Here is a 23,721-nt window from a genome sequence, read left to right on the forward strand (position 1 = left end):
GATGCAAAGATGGGCGTTAGGAATTCAGGCACTAAGGCAAGGTTTCACGCGATAGCGTGACCTTGCTGATATAGCGATAAAATTATCGCCACTTTTTGCCCGAAAACGGCCGCGAAAGCGACGATAATTGTATATCGCCGCCTTGTAGATATGCCCCTATATACCTTGTTCAGTAGGTATTAAAAACGTTTGGATTAGGGCATCAGGTTACTTAAAATGAGCACATTACCAACTTGTGCTAGCATGTTCACCACTTATCAAATGAATTTAGCACAGCATGACTTAAGGTTTTCATTGCCTGGCCCTCTATTGCAGGCTTTACCCATAACGCTTTCTGATCACAACGGCATCCCTGGTAAAATTTACGACTGCAATTTAGTTCCCAATACAGGGAACTAAAATCTTCTCTATAAGTACACGGATGTTGGTTTCTCAGTAATGGGAGCAGAAACCTTGCTCTCACTCACTTAGAAAGTGGGCAAAATAATAAATATTGCAAATTGCTTTATTTGGATGAGTTGACACAGGGACATGGCATGAGGTTATCCAACCATCCTCCTTGACATGGGAAAGCTACCAAAAAGTGGACAATGCCTAACTGAAACCTTGTGAGATAAAATGTATTTTGTAAATTTGTCCTAAAAACGAAATATAACTGTGGGGTAGCCAAAACAGGGGTCAGAATTCCAAGATAACCCTGGCGCTGCCAATGACATATGTTACCACTAATAAAGAACACCAGTTTAATAGTGTTTTTGGCATTGGGGGTGATGTTGCAGTGTTGTTGTACTGTGGAAGCAGCTTGGTTGTGCTTATGCCCCTGGATTGCGGGGTTTACATTGCTGGAACTCTCCCCTAGTGCCACAAATGCAGGTGATGGGGAAGCTGCCCCACCAAAATCTACATCTGATGTAGAGTGACTTTGTGAGTTGATATGCATGCCTTTAGAGAAACTCTCTAATGAGCCATTGTAGCTTGCGGCAACCTACATGCCCTTACCATCACATATATTTTGATGCTGAAGGATGACAGCCTGGGTCTGGGACCCTCCATTTTGTCCTCAGCATGTCCAGCACTTGGGCCATTTTGCAGAAGCCCTTCAACACCCGATAACAGTCCTGAGAATACTGAGAACAAATGAAGATAAAATTGTCCAATTTGTCAACTATATCATCTCAGGCCCCTCCAGAAAGTAACTGAACATTACTAAGTGCACCTGCAATAGAACAACTCATAGTCATTAACATAACATTTCTCTTTAGAGTTAAATTCCAGGAAATTGAAGGCTTCTGGGGGAACATGTAAGAGGTGGAATGTGGCCTCAAATCTTGACTTTGCCATCAAGAGACCCAAGGCCCTGCTGTTGTAGTTTAGCTATGTGCAAAAAGAACTATTGACGGACAGAATGCAGAACAGTGTCATACATTCACCCCAGTACAGAGATCTGGGCCTAAATCTATCGTTTTTATGCTCACCATGCCATTCCAGTTTGGACCCATCCATATGCAAATCAGTCTTGACCCTGTGCCCAATGGGAACAGTCCAGCCCGAACTGCCAGGTCAGGTCCTCCCTGGACTGGAATCAAGCATCCTAGGACCGGTTTCGTGGTTTCACCCCTCTTCAGCCAGGATAGCTTGATTCCAGTGGCACGGAGAGCACGGGACTCACGTCTGAGCATACCCGTCCCACTAGGGGTGACAAATGCAAAAAGTACTATTGATGGACAGAATGCAGAACAATGTCATACATTCACCCCAGGACAGAGATCTGGGCCTAAATCCATTGTGTTTTTGCCCACCATGCCATTCCAGTTTGGACCCAGCCATATGCAAATCAGTCTTGACCCTGTACCCAATGGGAACAGTCCAGCCTGAACTGCCAGGCCAGGTCCTCCCTGGACTCGAAACTAGCATCCTAGGACCGGTTTCGGGGTTTCACCACTCTTCAGCCAGGATAGCATGATTCCAGTGCCATGGAGAGCACGCGACTCACGTCTCAGCATACCCGTCCCTCTCGGGGTGACAAATGCAAAAAGAACTATTGATGGACAGAATGCAGAACAATTTCATACATTCACACCAGTACAGAGATCTGGTCCTAAATCCATCGTTTTTTTGCTCACCATGCCATTCCAGTTTGGACCCAGCCATATGCAAATAGGTCTTGACCCTGTGCCCAATGGGAACAGTCCAGCCAGAACTGGAATCCGGTCCTAGTATGCTTCTTTCCAGTCCAGGGAGGACCTGGACATGCATGGCCATATCAACTCGATGGCCAAAACTGCCAGATTCCACCTGAGTTACCTAAGAAACCTAAAACCCTTCCTTGATGCCTCTGACCTAAAAACGGTAATCCAGGCATTAGTCATTTCCAGACTAGAATATGGATCCTCTACTCTCGCAGGGCTACCCAAGAACTCTCTGGCCCCATTGAAAGCCTGCCTCAACGCCGCCGCCAGACTCCTAAGTAGCTCAAAATGTTTTACCACATCTCTCCCCACCTCAAAGCTCTGAACTGTCTTCTCCTAGAGGCCAGAATCCAACTTAAACTGTGCTGCATTACTCACAAAGCTCTTTACTCCAATTCTCTTGCATTTCTCGCCCAAAAACTCATGATATCCGGAGGAGCCAGAAACTCCCGATCTGCCAAAGACCTTTTGCTCCAACCAGCATGCTTCCGGAAGAAAAAAACCTACAATCGGGCCTTCTCTGGGGCTGCTCCAAGAATTTGGAACTCTCTCCCACCCACCATCAGAACACTTCCATCCTCGGCACACTTTAAAAAGGAGACCAAAACTTTCCTAATGGGCAAATTCCTTGCCTGATGATCACATTACAATCACCTCAGCGACATGTTCCACCCTCCACTTCGACATTATCCATGGCTTTTACAGATGATACCTATTCATGCACTCCTGGGAATCCCACCCAAGAGTAGAGACTGCGGGCCTCTTTTATAATGTATCTACCTGTTTTATTTTTTATCCTTTTTTGTAGCTGGGACCTTAGACTGCGTTCTCTTTTTTCTTGTATAATGTATCTACCTATTTTACCCAATTGGTCCTTCCCTCCTTACTCTTTGTAAACCACCCTTAATCCTATAAAGTGCTCTGATACCCTGACGGGTCTGGTTTGCGCTCTATAAAACTATAAAATAAATAAATAAATAAGGGTGCCAGGATATGAAGGTGAGTGGACGATATCTCCTTCCAGAGGGGGCAAAAAATGGTTTTCCGGAACAAGCTGGCTGCTCCTTGGCTTTCCATACATTTTAAAATGTTTGGTTTCGGGGTATCCTTGAATGCCACAAATGTCACTAGTGATTGAATTTGGAGATTGCCCCTTTAGGGCACTCTTTCCCAATGTATTGCCAGCAGGCACTTTTTTCTCCCTGCTGGCCTAATCTACAAGAAAGGAGTGGGGCACTTGGAGCCTGATGTCCCAATGCTGAATTTGGTATGCCATATGTTCATCTCTTTCTTTTTCTAATGTTCTAACCTAATTGCTTTAATCTGCCACATTTACAATCGTATTAGAACCAAGCTGACCATGGCAATTGAGATGCAGTGCAGTGAATCAGGGACATATATCCAAATATTTGAGTGGTTAGGATGGGGAATTTTTCTGTCAAAATTGAGGTATACATTGGAAAACCCGTCAGCCAGTGCTTGAGGGACCACTTCATCCATACTTTTTTAGGTTTGGATTCCCCATCCATTCCCATTTGTCCCTTTCCAGGGACCAATCCTACAATAAAAAACTCAAAAACATCATAAATCTCTCCTTTGTGAATCCTCTCCCCTATATCTTCTGGGACTTGCCCTGTCAAGCATGAAGATGGAGCCAGGGTTGAGGAGTCACTAGCAAAATGCATGATCTTATGTATAAGGTTGTTGATCCTCTGTCTGTTGTCATGGGCTGAGTGCTTGATGTACGCTACAGCGATACCTGGGCAACTGGTCTAACTGAAACAACCCCTGCCACCAATCCAATGACAATAAGTGTTCCGCAGTTTGCATGACAGATCAACTGCAATCTCACACAAAGTTGCCCACATGTTACAAGTTGATTGTTGTTGGAAATAGTGATCCTCCCAGGGGGAAGGATTTTGCCATGCAACTAATCCGAGAGAGAGGTCATGTGGGGGGAACTGGCAAAGGGGGAGAGCTTCTTCTCACCAGGGGTGCTCTGTCTTTCATATGATTTACTGAAGATTGGAGATGTACCTTCATGGGAGGAGTGTTTGAGGGATTCAACAGAGACCTGTGGGTTGTGAGCACCCAGGGCTGTTTAGCTAAAGGCTGAGGACTAGCAATCCTCAGGCAATACCTTGGAGAGTTCATAAACCGTGAAAACTCAAATGTAATATATCTAATCACCTGCCCCCGTGAAAAATACTATATCAGCAGCACTACTCGGCCACTTCAAATCCGGATCTAAGAACATTATTGTAACATCCTCAAAACTGATACAAGGTGGCCATTAGTTGAACACTTTGTAGCCCATCACTCACACCACCGAAAGTTCTCCTTCTGTGCTCTTAAAAAACTGAAAAAAAACATGCAAGAGGATGTAACCTGGAGCTCAGACTATGCCAACAGGAGAGTGCCCTTATCATCTATCTTGAAACTGTGGTGAAGGGGCTGAACAAAGAGAATGAATGTCACCATTGGCTGTAAGACATTATTTTTTCAACCCATTCCCTTAGAAATAATGCTCATTCAGCCTTTCTTTCCTTTAACATCAGAATTTATATATTACAAGAGAAACTGTTGACAGACCCACACTGGGAGCTGATCCTTTCTAAACTAGTCTTTCTTTTATTTCTCTGTCTGTTTCCTCTACCTTAAAGAGTGAGAAACATAATCTTCTCCTGTTGTTGAAACTGTGTTGTCCTAACCTTAGGACTCTCTTACTGTATAATCCCTAGCCCGGCTTTGGCTCCCTGCTATGTAGTGCTTATACAGTATGTAATGGCTTGTATCCCATTTATCCACAATGGTTATCTATTAGTCTGTTGGGCTACCCTGCCTAGGATCTATTTTTAGATTTTACTATGCTCCATTCCTTCTTTTATACCCTCCAGAAGATAAATAAAGATCAAGGAACTAATTATTTATTAGACATCATTGTAGTCGAACAATGGAAGGTTTCCTTCCTCCACACTTTGCTTGGGAGACGTAATTAAAGACAGACACTATTTTTGAAATACCACATTCCTCATCTCAAGGGAGGTTTCATTTCCTGTTACTCCCTGGTCTGAGTCTCTTGGTCTTACTAATATTCTCTATTTTAATAAGATTCATTCAAAAGCTCTGTTTGTAGTCTGTTTTAGGTTCCAAATGAACAAATTATTATTCATAATACACAAGTGGCATCTCCTCACCCATGTTTTGACTCCGCTCACCTATCATTATTTTCTTGGTCACGTCAAAACAATTTAATAATGATTTTCAAAACTGTGGGCATACTCCGTTGTTACTTTGCCTTTTTGAATAATTATTCTTTTCACGTGCAATGAGGCTGAACAAGATAAGATCACTGAATGTTAAGCAATATCTTTTCGATAAAAACCATTTAGTAATGGCGTACACCACCCAATGCCATGTCACTCAAACACACGCCCTTATTCCATTCTTAAAGATGGCGCTGACACTGTATGCCATCAGACCGCCAAGAAGCTCAAACAGCCGTAGAGGTATTATCCCGGGATTCTTGATTCAAACCGCCATGTCGAAATAAGTCCAAGTCTGCCCACTACATTAAGATGGCCCTTTAGACTGAGGTTGAACCCTGGCTTGTAATATGGGCTATTACTGATAACTATTGTTTTACTTTGTTGTCCGCTCTCCTGACAAGTCTGGCTGTTCGCTCGAACCCGGTACCCCTCTAGTACAAAATGCTTAAATGCCTTATTAATGACAGGCACTTAGGTTCCCGCTTTTAAATATGTCTATACTCCACAGCGCACTCATGACTCCTACCACCATAGCAAATAAGATTACTCTTCAGTGTGCACCTACAGCCAGCCTTCTCTGTTTGCCATACACGAGGCACTTACTACCTTGCCTGCCCGTATTGTCCTTGTACGGATTACTCTCATCACAACGAGGTAAACGTTACACTATCTATCCAGGCTCTATAGAGAGACCCCCTCCCCCAATGCTTCTTGTCATCATCTTCCGTTACATGCACAATGTTGTATTAAAAATAGCACTACTTGCCTCAATTCCCTACAAAATTTTCTATTCTCTATTTCTCTTTCCCTTCCATATTTCAGCATCTAATTACCAGATACCTATTTGAAGATCCAGGCATTGTATAAAATAGAATTTTGAATATCTGAATATTTTGTGAAGGTATCACACTGGGGCTTACTTTGATATGTTTCTATCCCTTGCTTGAATTTTCAAGTTCACTGTGAACACACTCATAAGAACACTATGGCTCGCTTTCCACACTGAACTAATTATATTTAGCATGATGATTTGATTACTTTCATCGTTGCCACTAAAGCATTGCATGTTCGACCACAGGTTTAATTAAAAACAAAACCCTAACTAAGTGTTTCTCTCTTCCTGCCAGCACCATACAATAAAATTCAACAAACTAAAGAAAATTAGCAGCTCGCTACCCTTCTATTTTCCGTTTGTGCACCCCACCTTTACTGTTCTTTGCGCTCTCCCACCACCAACATCCTACCTTAAGTCTTAAAGACGATGCATTCTTTAACACCTTTAATAGAAGCTGTGCATTTATCACTCTTCGACTATCTCACACCGTGCACCCAGTGCTGTTTTACTTTCGGGTCCCTTAAGTCTGGTCTTACTTACACCACTATATTGCATCTTTGTTACAGCCTTGAGAAAGCCCTGGTCGGATTGGCCGCTTAGGGAGAAAAACGTGTCGGCTGTCATTCCAACCACAGTATCTCAACACTGGAACAACCAGGATGTAATTACTAAATTACTTTCTCAAGACAAACCAAGCCATCTGTTTTCTATAGACTATATCTCAGAATAATAAAGGGAGTGTCAAAGCCCTAGTTAATATACACATTATCTTAAGGAGGAGTACATGCTCAATCCCTTGCCATCTTCCTCTTCTTCACCTTCCACCATGATTGGATCGGATTCGGATTCCCTGCTCAGCCGGCTTTAACCCCCTTCACTAACAACACTTGTAGTTTTTGGCCGGTATGGTCCGCCTCCCAACAGATCATATGGTGGTTTCTCAAATGGGTTGTTTGGCCCCCGGTAGCATCGTTTGTACCAAGCTTACACAAACTTACACTTGCTCCGCAAAAGGAGCATATGGCAATGTTGGCCTCCTTCTGGCTAACCAAGAAGAAGGCCCAAACTAGGGGGAGCTTAACTTACTGGCGCTGGTGCCACTGTCAATGTCGAATGAACTGGCGGTAGGTGAGCGCTTTGACATTTTACTCTCTACAGTACCTACTTCTACTGAGGTGGTTGTGGATGTAGGTCACTGCCAGGACTTTGCAAATATGGCAGCTGGCAGTGGTTGGATCTGTGGTGCCACTGCCACATATCCCCCGGAAGTTGAAAGGGCTAATGTTGGTCTCCACTGGGGCTGGGCTAACATCCATGATCACAGGCTCATCGTCATCTTTCACTTCTACATTTGCCTCCACAACTTTAAGGCTTTCTGTAACCTTCTTTTCCCTAGCCTCATCTGAGTCATCACATGGCGTGTCTCACTCTCAGACGGAGGCAGGATCCAAGTGGTGTCTAGATCATCAGAAGGAGGGCTTGAAGAAAAAGATGATGCACCACTAACCCTCCCCTTTCTAGCTGGAAATCTGGAAGACAGTAGATCTTCTAGAGCAGACTGCTTTACTTCCTCAGTATAAAGCTCAATCTCTTGAACTGCTCCTACTTCGGGAGGAACTACTATTGATAGTTGTGTCTGATGTTCTTGTTGTTGTCCACTTCTCTGAGTCTCCTGTAACGATTGGGTACTACTTTGCGATAAAGATAAGTCAATGTCAACATCACTGTTCATTGGCGTTGCTGTGCTAAGACTAGCTGCCTTTGTGACAGACATGGGCTTGGGCCTAGATTGGGGTGGGTCCACAGATTTGGGTGTGCTGTTCCCAGCTTGCTCCCCAGAGGCCAGTGCAGCAGGCACAGTTTTTTGTTTTCAAAAAACATCTGGGGCGACATACTAGAGGTGGTGGTGGTAAGCTCCTTCTTCTTCTCACTGGCCACTTTCTTGGTGGCAGTTTTAGCATCTTTCTTTGGGACCATCTTGAAGCTGTCAGTTAGCAGTGGCACTTAGCTTCACAAGTTGAAGAGATGTCTGATTTGTGGGTCACTCACATATCACGCCATGCAAAGGCCTTCTTCTTGACTGTACTGTGGGTGATGTTGTCTCTTGTTGTCTTGTTGTGCACCTAAAAGACAAGAAAGAAGAAGGACATCAGTGAAAAATGGCATTGTTAATGTTCAATTAGTAGTGGAAAACAAACACAATATCATTTAGTGTGGTCACTGGTTACTCCCTTAATTAACAATACAGTGGATATATATTTATTCACGTGTGATGTGGCACTCAGGGAGGTGCAGCTGACAAATTAAAATGGAAGGAATAATCCCTAGACAATTAATGCTCTTGTGCACCTATAGCAGATATGGGGTTAATATATGACAGATATAACAGAAAATGGTATGAACAAAAAGAAACATGTAATTATACAAAAGATATTAAAAAAATGAAAAACTATCAAATATAATTTGCCAATTAATTTAAGAAATGGAAAAAATTAAATAAAAAATAAATAAACATAAGTGAAGTTATCCTCAAAGATATAATAATAAGTTATCATTAAACTGCTATCTCAGTGTTCAACCATCCATACAGCCTATGGCAAAGGGCCAAATTCAGTTGGATGCACAAAATGACTGTCAGCCAGTGCCACATTGTCATTAACAACAACACTGAGCACAAAGGTATTCATTGGGACCAAAGTGAAGACATGCAGGCCTATAAGGAAAGCACACTGGCTGGATAGATACACTAAATAGTATACATCCTCAATAGTGGCTGAGTTCCGATTAATCCACAAGAACTGTTCTAGCCAGCATCCAATAAGGCTAGAAAATGCTGGATCTAACTCCATCTTTCTGTCAAATCGAAAGGCACAATGAGGCCTAATAAATCCTGAGAGCGGAATCTCTAACATCAGTGGATTATGGTCAGACCTTACTCTAGGAAATGTCTTTATCGTATCCTCAGCCGCATGGGTAAGAGATATGAGAAAATTATCTAATATAACTAGCTTATTGCATGGGAAAGAATAAAAAGTAAAGCAGGGTACGGGTGCATACAATAAAGTGCCGCACAGCCCTAACAGCACAACAGGTGCCCCCCTGTATGCACCCAGTGCACACAGACTCAAGGGTGCACTGTAGGGCCCCCTTTGTTGCCTAAGCGCCACCCTTTTCATCCCTGTGCAACCGCCATGAAAAGGGTGATGGTGAAGCAACTCAAAAAGTGCTTGACGGTGCCAAAACACGACAATTCCAAATACTGAAATGCAAAGCCAAATTGCAATTTGTTAACAAGTTAGAGAATTACAATTTTTTTTCTGTACATTTCAAATGGCTTTTTTTGCAGTCACAACTGCCCGAATTGGCCAACTTGGGACCTCCAAAAAGATTTTTACATATGACATATTTTTGCAAGGCTGATATAAAAGTAAAATTTTTCCCACTATACTTTCATGCCTACTTGCATTTGTCTGAAGACAATAATGGGTATCTTGGACGCAATCTTTGGCATTTGTGTGGAAAAGGGGAATTAACTAATACAACAAAGGAATCTGTCAGTCTGAAAAACAAGGGCACAGTCGCTAGGAAGTTTAGAATAAGCGAAGAGTTTGAAAAGGGAGCCTCAGAGTGCTGTAGGATTCATTAGGATTTCCATCAAAAACCAGTGATTGGTGTATATCATCATCTGGATATCCACTCCTTCCCACCACTGTGATTCACTCCATCTTGGAGTTTCATTCGTGGTTAGTTAGTAACCGGAGCACATTTTTATGAGGCCCATGGAAAGGGTAGGAGAGAAGGGGAGAAGGACAGCCAAGCCACTAGTCAGGGCAAGGTATGATATATATACCAAAAAATGATATATAAGTGGTGCAGTGCAGTAAGGTGAAATGTTAAAAAAGGATAAGGAGGAAAAAAGAAAGTTTATTGAAAAATATTCCTGCCAGTCCTTAACTAAAAATGGTGCAGAAACAGCTTCTAACAAATAGGCTGTTTGACAATAGGGTCGACATGTTTCAGCCTGCTTGCCTGGAGGGTCAAATGGCTTTCGTCAGGACCTTCATTTTATTATCGCTACTGCAGCAAAAGTGAGTGGGAAAATTATAAATTGTGAGACAGTGTTAAAAAATACAACCTTATTATGGTGTACAACTTCTTCGTATTGTCAGTGTGTTTATGAACATCTGTGGAAATACGAAAAGAGAATCACAAAAACAACACAGTCAGTGAAACTATCTGACAAATTTTCGCTTGAAACGCTGTGCCTTAATCTCAAGTGCTTACCTGATCAGCACGAGAAGTGAGCCTCACCTCACCCGGTAAAGACTCAGGGTAGAAGGAGGCCCCGCCCTACAAAATTGAATAAGATGTGGGGAAAATTCAGTACAATGAACCATGAGATACGATGGTTCAAAATCTATAATTTGAGACATTCTTCTGAAAGTCCGTTGTATGCTCAGCTTTGAACGCTGAGGTGACTTCACTCAAGAAAACAGAACCACAACTAAAATGATAGACTATGCAGACGCGCAAAAACTAGGGCACCGGTGGAACACGCAGTGCTCAATTGCGCCGCATCTGTTACAAAGAATAAGAGTTTCAAAGTTTTGAACTCTAGATCGCTCACCTCTCCGTCGGTACCTCGATGTGGAATCTGAGCCGTTTGGGAGGTAACCGGCAGCACAGGTGAGAGGTGTTAAAAAGCATGCCCTTTGGTTAAGCGACGACCTGATTCGTCAACGCTGGGCCAATGGGTTACTGTGTTTGATTTGGTATGGTCTCTGATTGGGCCCTGGAAAAGCCCGAGGTCACGCGGGATTTCGAGAAAAACTACAAAGTGATGTCAGCGTGTCAGGAAGGTGTAGTTCCAATGAGGTCGAGGAAAACTCGAGGTCACGCGAGACTAGAGAATGACTACTGAATGACATCAGCGTGTAAGGAAGGTGTAGTTCCATGTATCTGATAAAGCTTTATCAATCAGTGGGACGCAAACATACTTTCATATGAAGGATAGAAGGGGTTTAGCAATTAGTGCATATCTAGATGAGGTAGTCCCAATCTTTGATCACTATCTCTGGATGAACCTAGATCAGTGGAGAGTTATAATGAGCTCCACGGAATATCATCGTTCAATCCTGTTTGAAAAGTACCAATTTTAAACACCCAGCGTTGTTCCTTTAAAAACAAGAAGCGAGATGTGTCACTTACATGTGATGGAATAAAGGGTTTCTCTAAGACTGTCCACCAAAAATCATTGGCTTGGTGCTTCACTTCATGGAAGTGGCGTGTCAGTCTCGTATTGGTCTTGTTGCAGCGAAAGGTGCTCTTGTGTTCTAGCATTCGCTGTCTGACTTTCCGAGTGGTCATCCCTATATACCGGAGTTTACAGGGGCATTCAATCATATAGATTAAATCTTCACTGTTGCAGTTGGTAAAAGATCTTTGCTCCCATGGTTTGTTTGTGCCTATGTCTAACGTTGTGGAATGGCTAGTCTGCGGGCATATTGAACACGTCCCACATGGGTGGTGTCCTTGTACTGCGGGTAGGTCCCATAGAGTCCCAATGGGACGTGGTCTTGCTTCACGAGGTCGTGTATGAACCACTTTGTCTCTAAGGTTGCTTCCTCGTTTGAGAGAGAACAAAGGCAGAGGTATTTTCTCTTTGCATGAGTTCAGAATGCGCCAATGCTTCTTCACACTCTTTTGAATTCCATTAGTGAGCGTGCTGAATGTGTGGCACGCTCACTAATGGAATTCAAAAGAGTGTGAAGAAGCATTGGCGCATTCTGAACTCATGCAAAGAGAAAATACCTCTGCCTTTGTTCTCTCTCAAACGAGGAAGCAACCTTAGAGACAAAGTGGTTCATACACGACCTCGTGAAGCAAGACCACGTCCCATTGGGACTCTATGGGACCTACCCGCAGTACAAGGACACCACCCATGTGGGACGTGTTCAATATGCCCGCAGACTAGCCATTCCACAACGTTAGACATAGGCACAAACAAACCATGGGAGCAAAGATCTTTTACCAACTGCAACAGTGAAGATTTAATCTATATGATTGAATGCCCCTGTAAACTCCGGTATATAGGGATGACCACTCGGAAAGTCAGACAGCGAATGCTAGAACACAAGAGCACCTTTCGCTGCAACAAGACCAATACGAGACTGACACGCCACTTCCATGAAGTGAAGCACCAAGCCAATGATTTTTGGTGGACAGTCTTAGAGAAACCCTTTATTCCATCACATGTAAGTGACACATCTCGCTTCTTGTTTTTAAAGGAACAACGCTGGGTGTTTAAAATTGGTACTTTTCAAACAGGATTGAACGATGATATTCCGTGGAGCTCATTATAACTCTCCACTGATCTAGGTTCATCCAGAGATAGTGATCAAAGATTGGGACTACCTCATCTAGATATGCACTAATTGCTAAACCCCTTCTATCCTTCATATGAAAGTATGTTTGCGTCCCACTGATTGATAAAGCTTTATCAGATACATGGAACTACACCTTCCTTACACGCTGATGTCATTCAGTAGTCATTCTCTAGTCTCGCGTGACCTCGAGTTTTCCTCGACCTCATTGGAACTACACCTTCCTGACACGCTGACATCACTTTGTAGTTTTTCTCGAAATCCCGCGTGACCTCGGGCTTTTCCAGGGCCCAATCAGAGACCATACCAAATCAAACACAGTAACCCATTGGCCCAGCGTTGACGAATCAGGTCGTCGCTTAACCAAAGGGCATGCTTTTCAACACCTCTCACCTGTGCTGCCGGTTACCTCCCAAACGGCTCAGATTCCACATCGAGGTACCGACGGAGAGGTGAGCGATCTAGAGTTCAAAACTTTGAAACTCTTATTCTTTGTAACAGATGCGGCGCAATTGAGCACTGCGTGTTCCACCGGTGCCCTAGTTTTTGCGCGTCTGCATAGTCTATCATTTTAGTTGTGGTTCTGTTTTCTTGAGTGAAGTCACCTCAGCGTTCAAAGCTGAGCATACAACGGACTTTCAGAAGAATGTCTCAAATTATAGATTTTGAACCATCGTATCTCATGGTTCATTGTACTGAATTTTCCCCACATCTTATTCAATTTTGTAGGGCGGGGCCTCCTTCTACCCTGAGTCTTTACCGGGTGAGGTGAGGCTCACTTCTCGTGCTGATCAGGTAAGCACTTGAGATTAAGGCACAGCGTTTCAAGCGAAAATTTGTCAGATAGTTTCACTGACTGTGTTGTTTTTGTGATTCTCTTTTCGTATTTCCACAGATGTTCATAAACACACTGACAATACGAAGAAGTTGTACACCATAATAAGGTTGTATTTTTTAACACTGTCTCACAATTTATAATTTTCCCACTCACTTTTGCTGCAGTAGCGATAATAAAATGAAGGTCCTGACGAAAGCCATTTGACCCTCCAGGCAAGCAGGCTGAAACATGTCGACCCTATTGTCAAACAGCCTATTTGTTAGAAGCTGTTTCTGCACCATTTTTAGTTAAGGACTGGCAGGAATATTTTTCAATAAACTTTCTTTTTTCCTCCTTATCCTTTTTTAACATTTCACCTTACTGCACTGCACCACTTATATATCATTTTTTGGTATATATATCATACCTTGCCCTGACTAGTGGCTTGGCTGTCCTTCTCCCCTTCTCTCCTACCCTTTCCATGGGCCTCATAAAAATGTGCTCCGGTTACTAACTAACCACGAATGAAACTCCAAGATGGAGTGAATCACAGTGGTGGGAAGGAGTGGATATCCAGATGATGATATACACCAATCACTGGTTTTTGATGGAAATCCTAATGAATCCTACAGCACTCTGAGGCTCCCTTTTCAAACTCTTCGCTTATTCTAAACTTCCTAGCGACTGTGCCCTTGTTTTTCAGACTGACAGATTCCTTTGTTGTATTAGTATATTGGATGGGGGATTGAGTCTGTCTTGGTCTTTAAATTTTCCCTCGGACCCTCCCCTTTTTGGTTATTATTTGGAAAAGGGGAATGCCAATTAATCCAGGAGACTCTCCGCATGTAATCCAGTCCACTACTTTATTTACAATTAATTAAATAGTAGTAAAGGAATAGAGCCCATGGTAACAGCAGTTGTAAAGGCAGGAAACAAAAGGCAACTGAACTAAAGCACAGAATAAAATGACATAATAGAACACTAAGTAAAGATTCCAAATACTTAAAGAAACAGTGAAAGATTAAAACAGTAATACTACAAACCCTCCCCCCATATAATAAAACAACAAAACTGTCAATATAACACATAATCATGAAACTTGATGGGTAATTTACAAACTCGTTGATCACGTGATGGTAACATAGGTGAATTACAAGAACGAGCAGGTGAAACACTACTGGAGTAATTAGGAGAGGAAATTATTGAAGAATCAGAATTAGAATTAACATTGTTAGCAATTGAAGCTTTAGTAATCTTAAAATCAGGTCCAAAGGTAAAGTCAGAGTCATCAAGATCAGATTGAATAGTTAACACCAGTGGTATTTATTTTAGGTAAAGGCGCCACAGAGAATGTTCATATATATAGTTGTCCAGAACTAAGTAATCGACGGTGCTAAAAGGTGAGAAGAACCACCCAACTTCCCAGAATCATGGGCCTTGACCCTGTACAATATAAAACAATCCTTAGCACACGTTATAATTTTCAATGCCAATACATATAGCGTGTTTCAACATAAGCTTAAAACAAATATGCATAAGAATGAATTTGTCTTTCTTCTTCTTGGTTGTTCTTTTATTAATTGCAAGTCTTCTCAGTTATTCAAAACAGCCACAAGCCAACACGTGTTTTGTCGCTACTGGGGAGTGTTGTCCCGCGACTTTTTCAAGGCTGTGTTCACACGAGAGAATAAAGACTGGTATATATATTGTGAAAATATATATGTTGAAAACAGTATTAATACCACAACACCCAGGTAGTGGAACAGGAACCAATGCGGGGTGTAAACAAAGTTTACATCCAGTTAAATACTTATATCTTAGGAAGAAGTTGCCATAATAAACACATAGTGTACCTCTGTGAGTAAGAGACAGAAGGTCTATGATCCTAATCAAGATGGAGAGAGCAGCCAAGAGTGCACTAGGTGAAATTTATCTGTTCATAATCGACTTCAATAGGTGCTTAAAGTTGTCCTGTTGGATTTTACGATATAATGTGAATTGAAAATTTCTAGGTGTTCAAACAGTCCAAGAGAGTGAATTAACGGTCCTTGACTAAGTAAAAACACTTGTGCTGTGCAATAGTGCAATTACTGTGATTCGAGCTTAATTCGGTTAAAACATAGCTACCTATTTCCTGCTTGATTGTAGCATCTGGAAAAATTAATGTCACATAGTCAGACTAACATCAGTAGAGCCATTTACTGTGACATTTATTAGTAAATAGCAGTAATAAAAATCGAAGTGAGACCTACTTAATAGGCGGTGATAATTCCAAACCTCCAATGGTTTCTGGTGTGGCAGCGTCACACGTAACCTCAAGAATCTGTAATCCTGTCCTTGTATATTCAGTTTACCTTTCAGTGCTGTAAATGTTAAGTGAATTCCACATTTAGGCTGTTGCTAGTAATATAACTTTCAATTAAACTACAAAAATCCATCTACTAGTACAATCTATAATATAATGCTCATACCAGATACAAGTCGCATCTGGAACAATATACTAGTATCTAAGTATACATAGGTGAGTATGCCCATACAGATGCCTTCAAAACTAGCGTGTGTATCCCAAATGGGAAAATATAATCTCACTGAAATCCCCATATCTAAAACTGGTCGAGTCTCTATCCACACGTTGAACATTAGCTCCTATCATTCCTCAACTATCTAAACCAAGGGTAACAAGTTCCGTTCGTTCATTAACACGGTACGTTCCCTCTACATTGCCTTTCTAACAACCTTCGATCAGTATGTATATACACTATTCAAGCCTTTAAAGGCATTCTTTCATAAAGTCTTGGTCTCGACTTCTAAGTGCTCACCTTATTGGACTGGTAAGGTAGTCCATATGTGACGCCTGTCCAAAATCAGTGCAGAGTGCGCTCATGCAGGTGGTATCCTTGCCGTATTTAAAGTTGGAAACCGGAACCGTGTGTTCTCGTTACTTAGTGAGTCCCGTTCAAACTCTCAAAGGGAAAATAAAGGTAGGACAAAGAGTGTCTGTCTAATCCGGCGGCCATTTTAAGGCGTGACTAGGTGTCACCTTATTAATCTATATTCCGGTATTTAAACACGATTTTGGCTGGGTAAGCCGCAATTAGTATGCTTGACGAAAATAAGCATATATTTAATGCCAAATGGTCTCTCCATCTATTAGACTCAGTACATTAAAGAGCCTAAGGCTTGTCATTTCATTTAAAATTATTTCTATGAATCATTAGCAACATGGTAAATAAGTAACATTATTACACAATATCAACCAAAATGTAATTCATCTGGAAAGGGAAAAAACGCAGATTGCACAGTAGAAAAACAATAATGTCCAACAAGTTCATAGTATAAACACATTAAGTCTATCTTCTGGACTTGATAGCGTTCTATTCAAAGTGTCCGGAGTTACAGTGAGTAATAATGTTCCTAATAGGTTTTGTTAGTTGGTACTTATATATGTTATAACTATTCTTATTTCGTAGGGGTATACTTTCTTAGGAGTCCAAGTGTTACCTATTCTCATTTTGTAGGGGTATGCTTTCTTAGGAGTCCAAGTGTTACCTGATCAAATAAAGTCTGATAAAATTATCAGATATGGTATTACTTGCCTAAAAAGTAGAGTAGTTCATGGTCAATATTAAGACCCTGTTCCACACTATGCAATTTCAAAATCCAGTGAGCCTCTTTCTGTCTTAATGTGAGTTCCCTATTCCCCCCCCTCGGGTTTCTTGGGACATGTTCTATTCCGTAAAATTTGAAAACATGATTAGTTGATTGGGCAGAGCAGATTGTGTGCTGCAAGAGGGTATCTCATGTCACCCTGTTTGACTGCTCTCGTGAGTTCTCCTATTCGTTCACGTAGTGTTCTGATCGTACTGACAATATATTGTTTTTTACATTTACATTCAATTATGTACACTACAAATTTTGTTAGGCAGTTGATGTTAGTATGAATTTTAAATTTCCTGCCTCCTGGTCCTACAAAGTCAGTCTTTCTGTCTTCTGCCCATTTGCATGAACTACAATGGCCACATGTATAGAAGCCCTCTGTGTGTTTGCTTAACCAATTCTTTTCTGTAACTGGTTTTGGGTAACTAGGGCTAAGTAAGTTTCTGAGTGCGACCCCTCTTCTGAATGTGATGTTAGGTTTGTCCGTTATAAACTTCCTGAGAGTGTTGTCTGTCATGAGTAGATGCCAGTGTTTGTTAAGGCTCTTTTTCAGGATTCCTGACCAGTTGTTGTAACCAGTAATTAGTCTGATTTTTTTATCTTGATCCCTACGTTTGGGTTTCTCTTTCAGTGTGTCCATCCATGTAACTTTGTCTATTCTCTGCTCTGCTTTGGTCAATAGTGACTTACTGTAACCCCTCTTCTCACATCTTGTCAATACTCCTTTTTTGTGAGTTAGGAATTCTTCATCACTGCTGCAATTACGTCTAGTTCTGGTTAGCTCACCGTATGGGATTGAGCATATTTGGTGAAAAGGATGTGCACTGCTCGCATGTAACAGAGAGTTACATGCTGTTGCCTTACGGTACAGTCTACTGTGTATTTTATTGTCGTGTATGTAAAACTCAACATCTAGAAAAGAGATATTGGTTTTGCTAAATTCCATAGTAAATCTAATGTTAAATTCATTTTCATTAAGAAATTTTAAAAAAACCTAACAGTTTGGATTGGGTACCTGTCCAGATCATTATGCAATCGTCTATGTATCGGCCCCAAAATAGTATTGAGTCATTCCATTTTGAGCCCACTGGGCCCCAGATTCTCATCTCCTCGAACCAACCCATGAAAAGGTTGGCATACGAGGGAGAAAATCTGGAGCCCATTGCAACTCCCTGTGTTTGTCTGTACCATTGTTCCTTAAAAAGGAACACATTATTGTCCAGTATTAGTTCTAACATTTCAATTAACATCTCAGTGTGATTCCAGGAGCTAGCTGCCCTTCTGTTTAGCATCCGCCTCACTGCTGATAGGCCAATGTCCCTTTTAATACTAGTGTATAGTGCTGTTACGTCCAATGTAAATATTGTCATGCTGTCATCCCAGTTCAAATCAGCTAGAGTACCCAAGATGTGTTTAGTGTCCCTGATGTAAGATGCTAAATTGGTCACTAATGGTTTCAGGAAGATATCAACATATTCCGATATCCTTTCAGTGGGTCCACCTATTCCAGATATGATGGGCCTATTTTATGTCATCAAGATCAGACCTGTTGGAATAAACTTTGTTAAATATGCGAACTTGGTAGTCAGTAAGTTTCACAACATTGTTCTTATTCCACCAACCTTTGTTTTCTAAGAGGACGGAAGGTTTAGTAACTCTGATAACTCAAACTGGAAAAGTGAATTTAGATTGGCCTTTGCAAACCTTGTAAGGTTTTTTAATCAGTACCCAATCATTAACCCCTTCGCTGCGGCGTGAATTCCGCCGCAGCGCTGGGGGGGTTTGGGGGGTTTGCGGTGCCGCTATGCTCATGACGGAACCACGCCGTCATGAGTCACGGGCAAGCTGTGCTCATGACGGCGTGGTTCCGTCATGACTCCACCCACTGCGCTAATCGCCCGCAAAGGCGGGGAATTAGCGCCGCGTGGAAGGAGCAGCCGCCAACGGCCGCAGCATGACGGAACCACTCCGTCATGAGCACACGGCGCCCGTGGCTCATGACGGAGTGGTTCCGTCAAGGGCATGCAAGGGGTTAATCTTGAGATCAGGGCCAAGTGAAGTGGAAAGACCATCATAGGACTATTTTTGTTATAACTGTTTGGCAGCCACTTTATTTTTTACTATTTGAGGATCTTCTAATGTATTCCACTTATTCTGTAAAGCCGAAGCTGCAGCCAAGTTAGTGAACCAATGTGGCATCAATTTGGACCTAGCTTCCTTGCCCCTTAGAGCCTTAAAAGATGTTACACCGGTAGTAGAATGAGGTGTTGTCAGGTAAGCCCAAACTTTTTTCTGCAAAAAATCAGCTACGTCAATATTGGCTGCGATATCAGTTTGAACTCCTTCCTTTAAGAACCAATTGACCCTCTCAACAAGTCCATTAGAAGAAGGACTATACAGCGCAACTTGACAATATTTAATTTCGGAGTTTTCCATAAATTTGGTGACTTGATGAGAAAGGAAAGGTTGGCCATTGTCAGTAACAATGCATTTGGGAGTACCTTCAGCTCTAAAGATACTTTGAAGAAAAGAAACAACAGTGGAAGAATTGGCTGCATGCACGAATGAATAATATATCCATTTAGAATGATAATCAATAGCAACCAAACAGTACCTTTTATCAGCAGGTAATACATTAAAAGGTCCTGAAAAGTCTAAAGCAATCTTCTCCCATGGAGAATCAGGGAATGGAACTGGCAGCAAAGGCTTCTTATAGGTCTTCCAATGCTTATCGGAAACAATACAACTAGGGCAACTGTCTATGAACAGAGCTACTTGCTTATCTAGACCTGGCCACCAATAAATGTCTTTTAATTTTTGGCAAGTGGCAGAGCCGCATAAGTGACCCACGTGGCCAATATTAATTATTCTTTCTCTGTGAGATGTGGGAGGAACAAACAACCCGTTCCTTACGCAAACACCATTTTCAAAAGACAACTCCTCACTAATTTGTGCAAAGTGTTTTAGGTCATTGCTCAAACTCTTATTGCCAGGCCATTTACTCTTAGTGAAAACCTCAGCCTTTTTAAGAGTTTCATCAAGTGGCATTGCAGATGCCCATTCATCCTGTGAGATGCTGCCATTGCACAAAGAAACAGCATCTACAAGACCAACCACACAATCTTTGTGAACATCATTTTCACCATCACTGCAGTCAGGAAGAGGAATACGAGAAAGGCAATCAGCCCGGATGTTTTTCCCTCCTTGAATATACTTTATGATCAGATTGTATTCTTGTAACTTGGAAAGTAGTCTAACTAATCTTGCGGAGGATTTGCCTAAACCTTTGCCAGAGAGTAAGGAAAGCAAAGGTTTGTGATCAGTGAAGATCTCATACTGATTTCCCCAAATGTAGGTTTAAAATTTTTGTACTGCCCAGACAATGGCAAGGGCCTCCCGCTCAATTGTACTGTAGTTGCACTCAGTAGTAGTTAGGGCACATGAGGCGAAGGCAATAGTGTTTTCTTTGCCATCAACCCATTGTCCAAAAACTGCACCAAGGCCTCTTTGACTAGCATCCACAGACACAAACGATCTGGCATTGGAAGCGAAAGGATATAATGCAGGAGCATTAATAACCAACAATTTGATTTTCTCAAATATGTCACATAGAGTGTCAGTCCATTCGAATTTTATGCCCTTCTTAAGAAGGCACCATAGTGGTTGAACTAATTGTGCATACCCAGGTACGAATCTTGCATAATATTCACATAGACCCAAAAATGAACTGAAGGAATCCTTATCATAAGGGGGAGGAGCATTGCGTATTGCTTCTATATTACAAAACTTGGGTTTGATGCCTTTATTTGAAATAGTGTGACCTAGGTATTCAACTTCATTAACCAGTAATTTGCATTTGCTAGCTTTTACAGTCATACCTTTGTCTTGTATGATGCTAAATACCTTATTAAGTATTTTTAGTGTTCCTCCTTGGTTTCAGTATGAACTAAGATATCATCTTGGAACGCTTGTACTTGGGGAATATTACCAAATTAATTGTCCATAAGTTTTTGAAAAACACTCGCGGCTGAGGCAAGGCCAAAAGGTAATCTTAAATATTTGAAAGCCCCAAAAGGTGTTACGAAAGCAGTGAGGGTTTGGCAATTTGGGGAGAATTGGATTTGGTGGTAGTCCGAGTGTAAATCTATAGTTGTAAAGAACTTAGATTTCCCAATATTGGCAAGCATCTCATGTATGAGAGGTAGAGGGTGGCAATCAACTAATATGTTTTGATTTAGGGACCTCAAGTCCACACATAGTCTCAAGTCGCCGGTCTTTTTTTTCCGTAAAACGACCGGAGAAATCCACTCAGATGAATCTATAGGAGAGATGATACCTTCAGTTTGAAGGTTATTAAGCAGTAATTTAAGATCTTCTCTGATGCTCAGAGGTACAGGTCTAACTTTATGTGTAATAGGGATAGCGCCTTTTTTTAACATGATAGTGTGCTTGTAACCTTTGACCGTGCCCACTGAATTTTTGAAAACTCCTGGAATTTTTTTAACACGTCTTCAACAATTGAGTTTGGATTGCTGATCGATAAAATGTTTGAAGGTAAATCACCTAGAACAATTGGAAGTTCTTGGCCAGGACGTAAAATAATACCCAAGAGGGCAAGGTCCTTCCAACCAATGATATCTCTTCCTTTGATGGCTACATAAATCTTAGTTCTGACAGATCCACCAAAACATTCTCATTTGTCCCAGAAAAAACCTATGAGATCAATGTCTTGTTCACCGAAGGCTTTGGGGTTGATGTCAGGATTAATAAGCGTCATGTTATTGGGCCAATATTTATAAAATGTAGGGTCAGCTAAAATAGTAACCGGGGCTCCTGTATCAGCCATGGCTAAAATAGTTCTACCATTAATGCAAATGTCAACTAAAGGTCCTTTTATTGGTTTGTCAGAAGATTCAGGAACTTCAATTGTAACAACAATATTGGCAAATTGAGAAGTACAATCTTGTGTGTCAGGAGTGTCTAAAGAAACGCTTGAAATCTTGACTCTGCTAGATGATGTACTGTACATATTACTTCTACACACACTTTGAAAGTGTCCACATTTTTGACATTTAGTACATTTTTTACCTATAGCAGGACAGCTGGGATTGTTTCCTATGTAATTGCTAGAACCACAGCGGAAGCAAACCAATTGGCTTCTAGACGGTTGGTTTATAAAATGTTTCTTATGAAATGTTTGTTTAGTACATAAGGCACACACAGTATTGTCATTAGAAATTAGGCTTACATTTGAAGAATCTGCAGACTGAGTAGGAGGAAAAACTGTTTGATTAGTATGACTGGATAAAACTTTAGATGTGACAATTGATCTTTCAATGCTTTTGGCAATGTCAATAGTTTCAGCTAAAGTAGGATTCGGAAAGGTGAAAAGGCGCTCTTGAATTTTTACCAAAAGATAAACTGGTCTCTTATATATATGTCTACTCTGGGCCCAAAGTCACATTTTTCCACTAAAACTCTTAAGGTTGCGATATAATCCTCCACAGATTCTTCGGAAGATTGCTTACACATGGCAAAATAAAATCTTTCTAAAAGAACACTTGTAGCATCAGAATACTGTTTGCCCATGCGAAACTTAGCTTCGATGAAAACATTCCACACGGTGTCTTCAGATGCAGGAGAAGGATAACGTGGAAGGTTATCAAAAACTCTGCGACCAGCTGTGCCAAGGTGATTTATTAAAAGAGCTAGTTTTCCTGAAGGGGCATAACCATCAGCATCAATGGCAGCGAGATAATTTTCAAAGTCTCTTCGCCATTCAGACCACTTCAAATCAGGTTTACCAGGTTTTAATAGGAAAGGTGCTTGCTGAATGACTCCCTGACTGGACGCCATTGCAAAGAAAACTGAAACTCTGCACTGCTAGAAGCACACTGATGTATGATTAATTTTGATAACAATAAATAAATAGGTAAAATGAGTAATCGTGTGAGTCACTGGAAATAAATAACACAAAGTCACTGTAATGCAAAAATACCCGTGTGAGTCACTGATAATGAATAATACAAACTCACTGCAAAAGTAATCATGTGAGCCACTGAAATTGAATAGCACAAACTCACTGTAAAGCCACTCAGAAGGACTACCACAAGGTAAAATCAAACGATGTTGTAATGGTGTGCGAATCACCGATATAAGTGTTGCATGGAATAGAAGCACATGAGGTGTGAAGCGCCGCTCAGTCGAAACGCCACCCAAGCTGAGGTAATTGACGATGTGAAGCAAGGATCGCCGAGCGTTTGCAGACCGATTGAAAATGTCCGCTACTGAACGTATGACGTCAGCGCGCTCTCCCAGGGTGCAAAGTGGCAATACTATGCGATGACGGCAGAGGAGGAGAAACGGAATGGCAGAAGCAGCAGAGATTCCAGAAGTAGAACGAGGCGAGAGCGCCTCATGTCTCAACGTACTGTGAGAGTCATAGGAGAACTTGAATAAAATATGTCCGACCAACCTGAAAGAAAACCAACGAGGAGGCGGACAGGTCCGTTTGAATATCCGAAATATAGAAGTATCAGTCCGGTGGGCTCCAGTGTAGAATAAAGGCGAA

This window comes from Triturus cristatus, chromosome 10 (genome assembly GCF_964204655.1).
Source record: "Triturus cristatus chromosome 10, aTriCri1.1, whole genome shotgun sequence".
NCBI classification, from domain to species: Eukaryota; Metazoa; Chordata; class Amphibia; order Caudata; family Salamandridae; genus Triturus; species Triturus cristatus.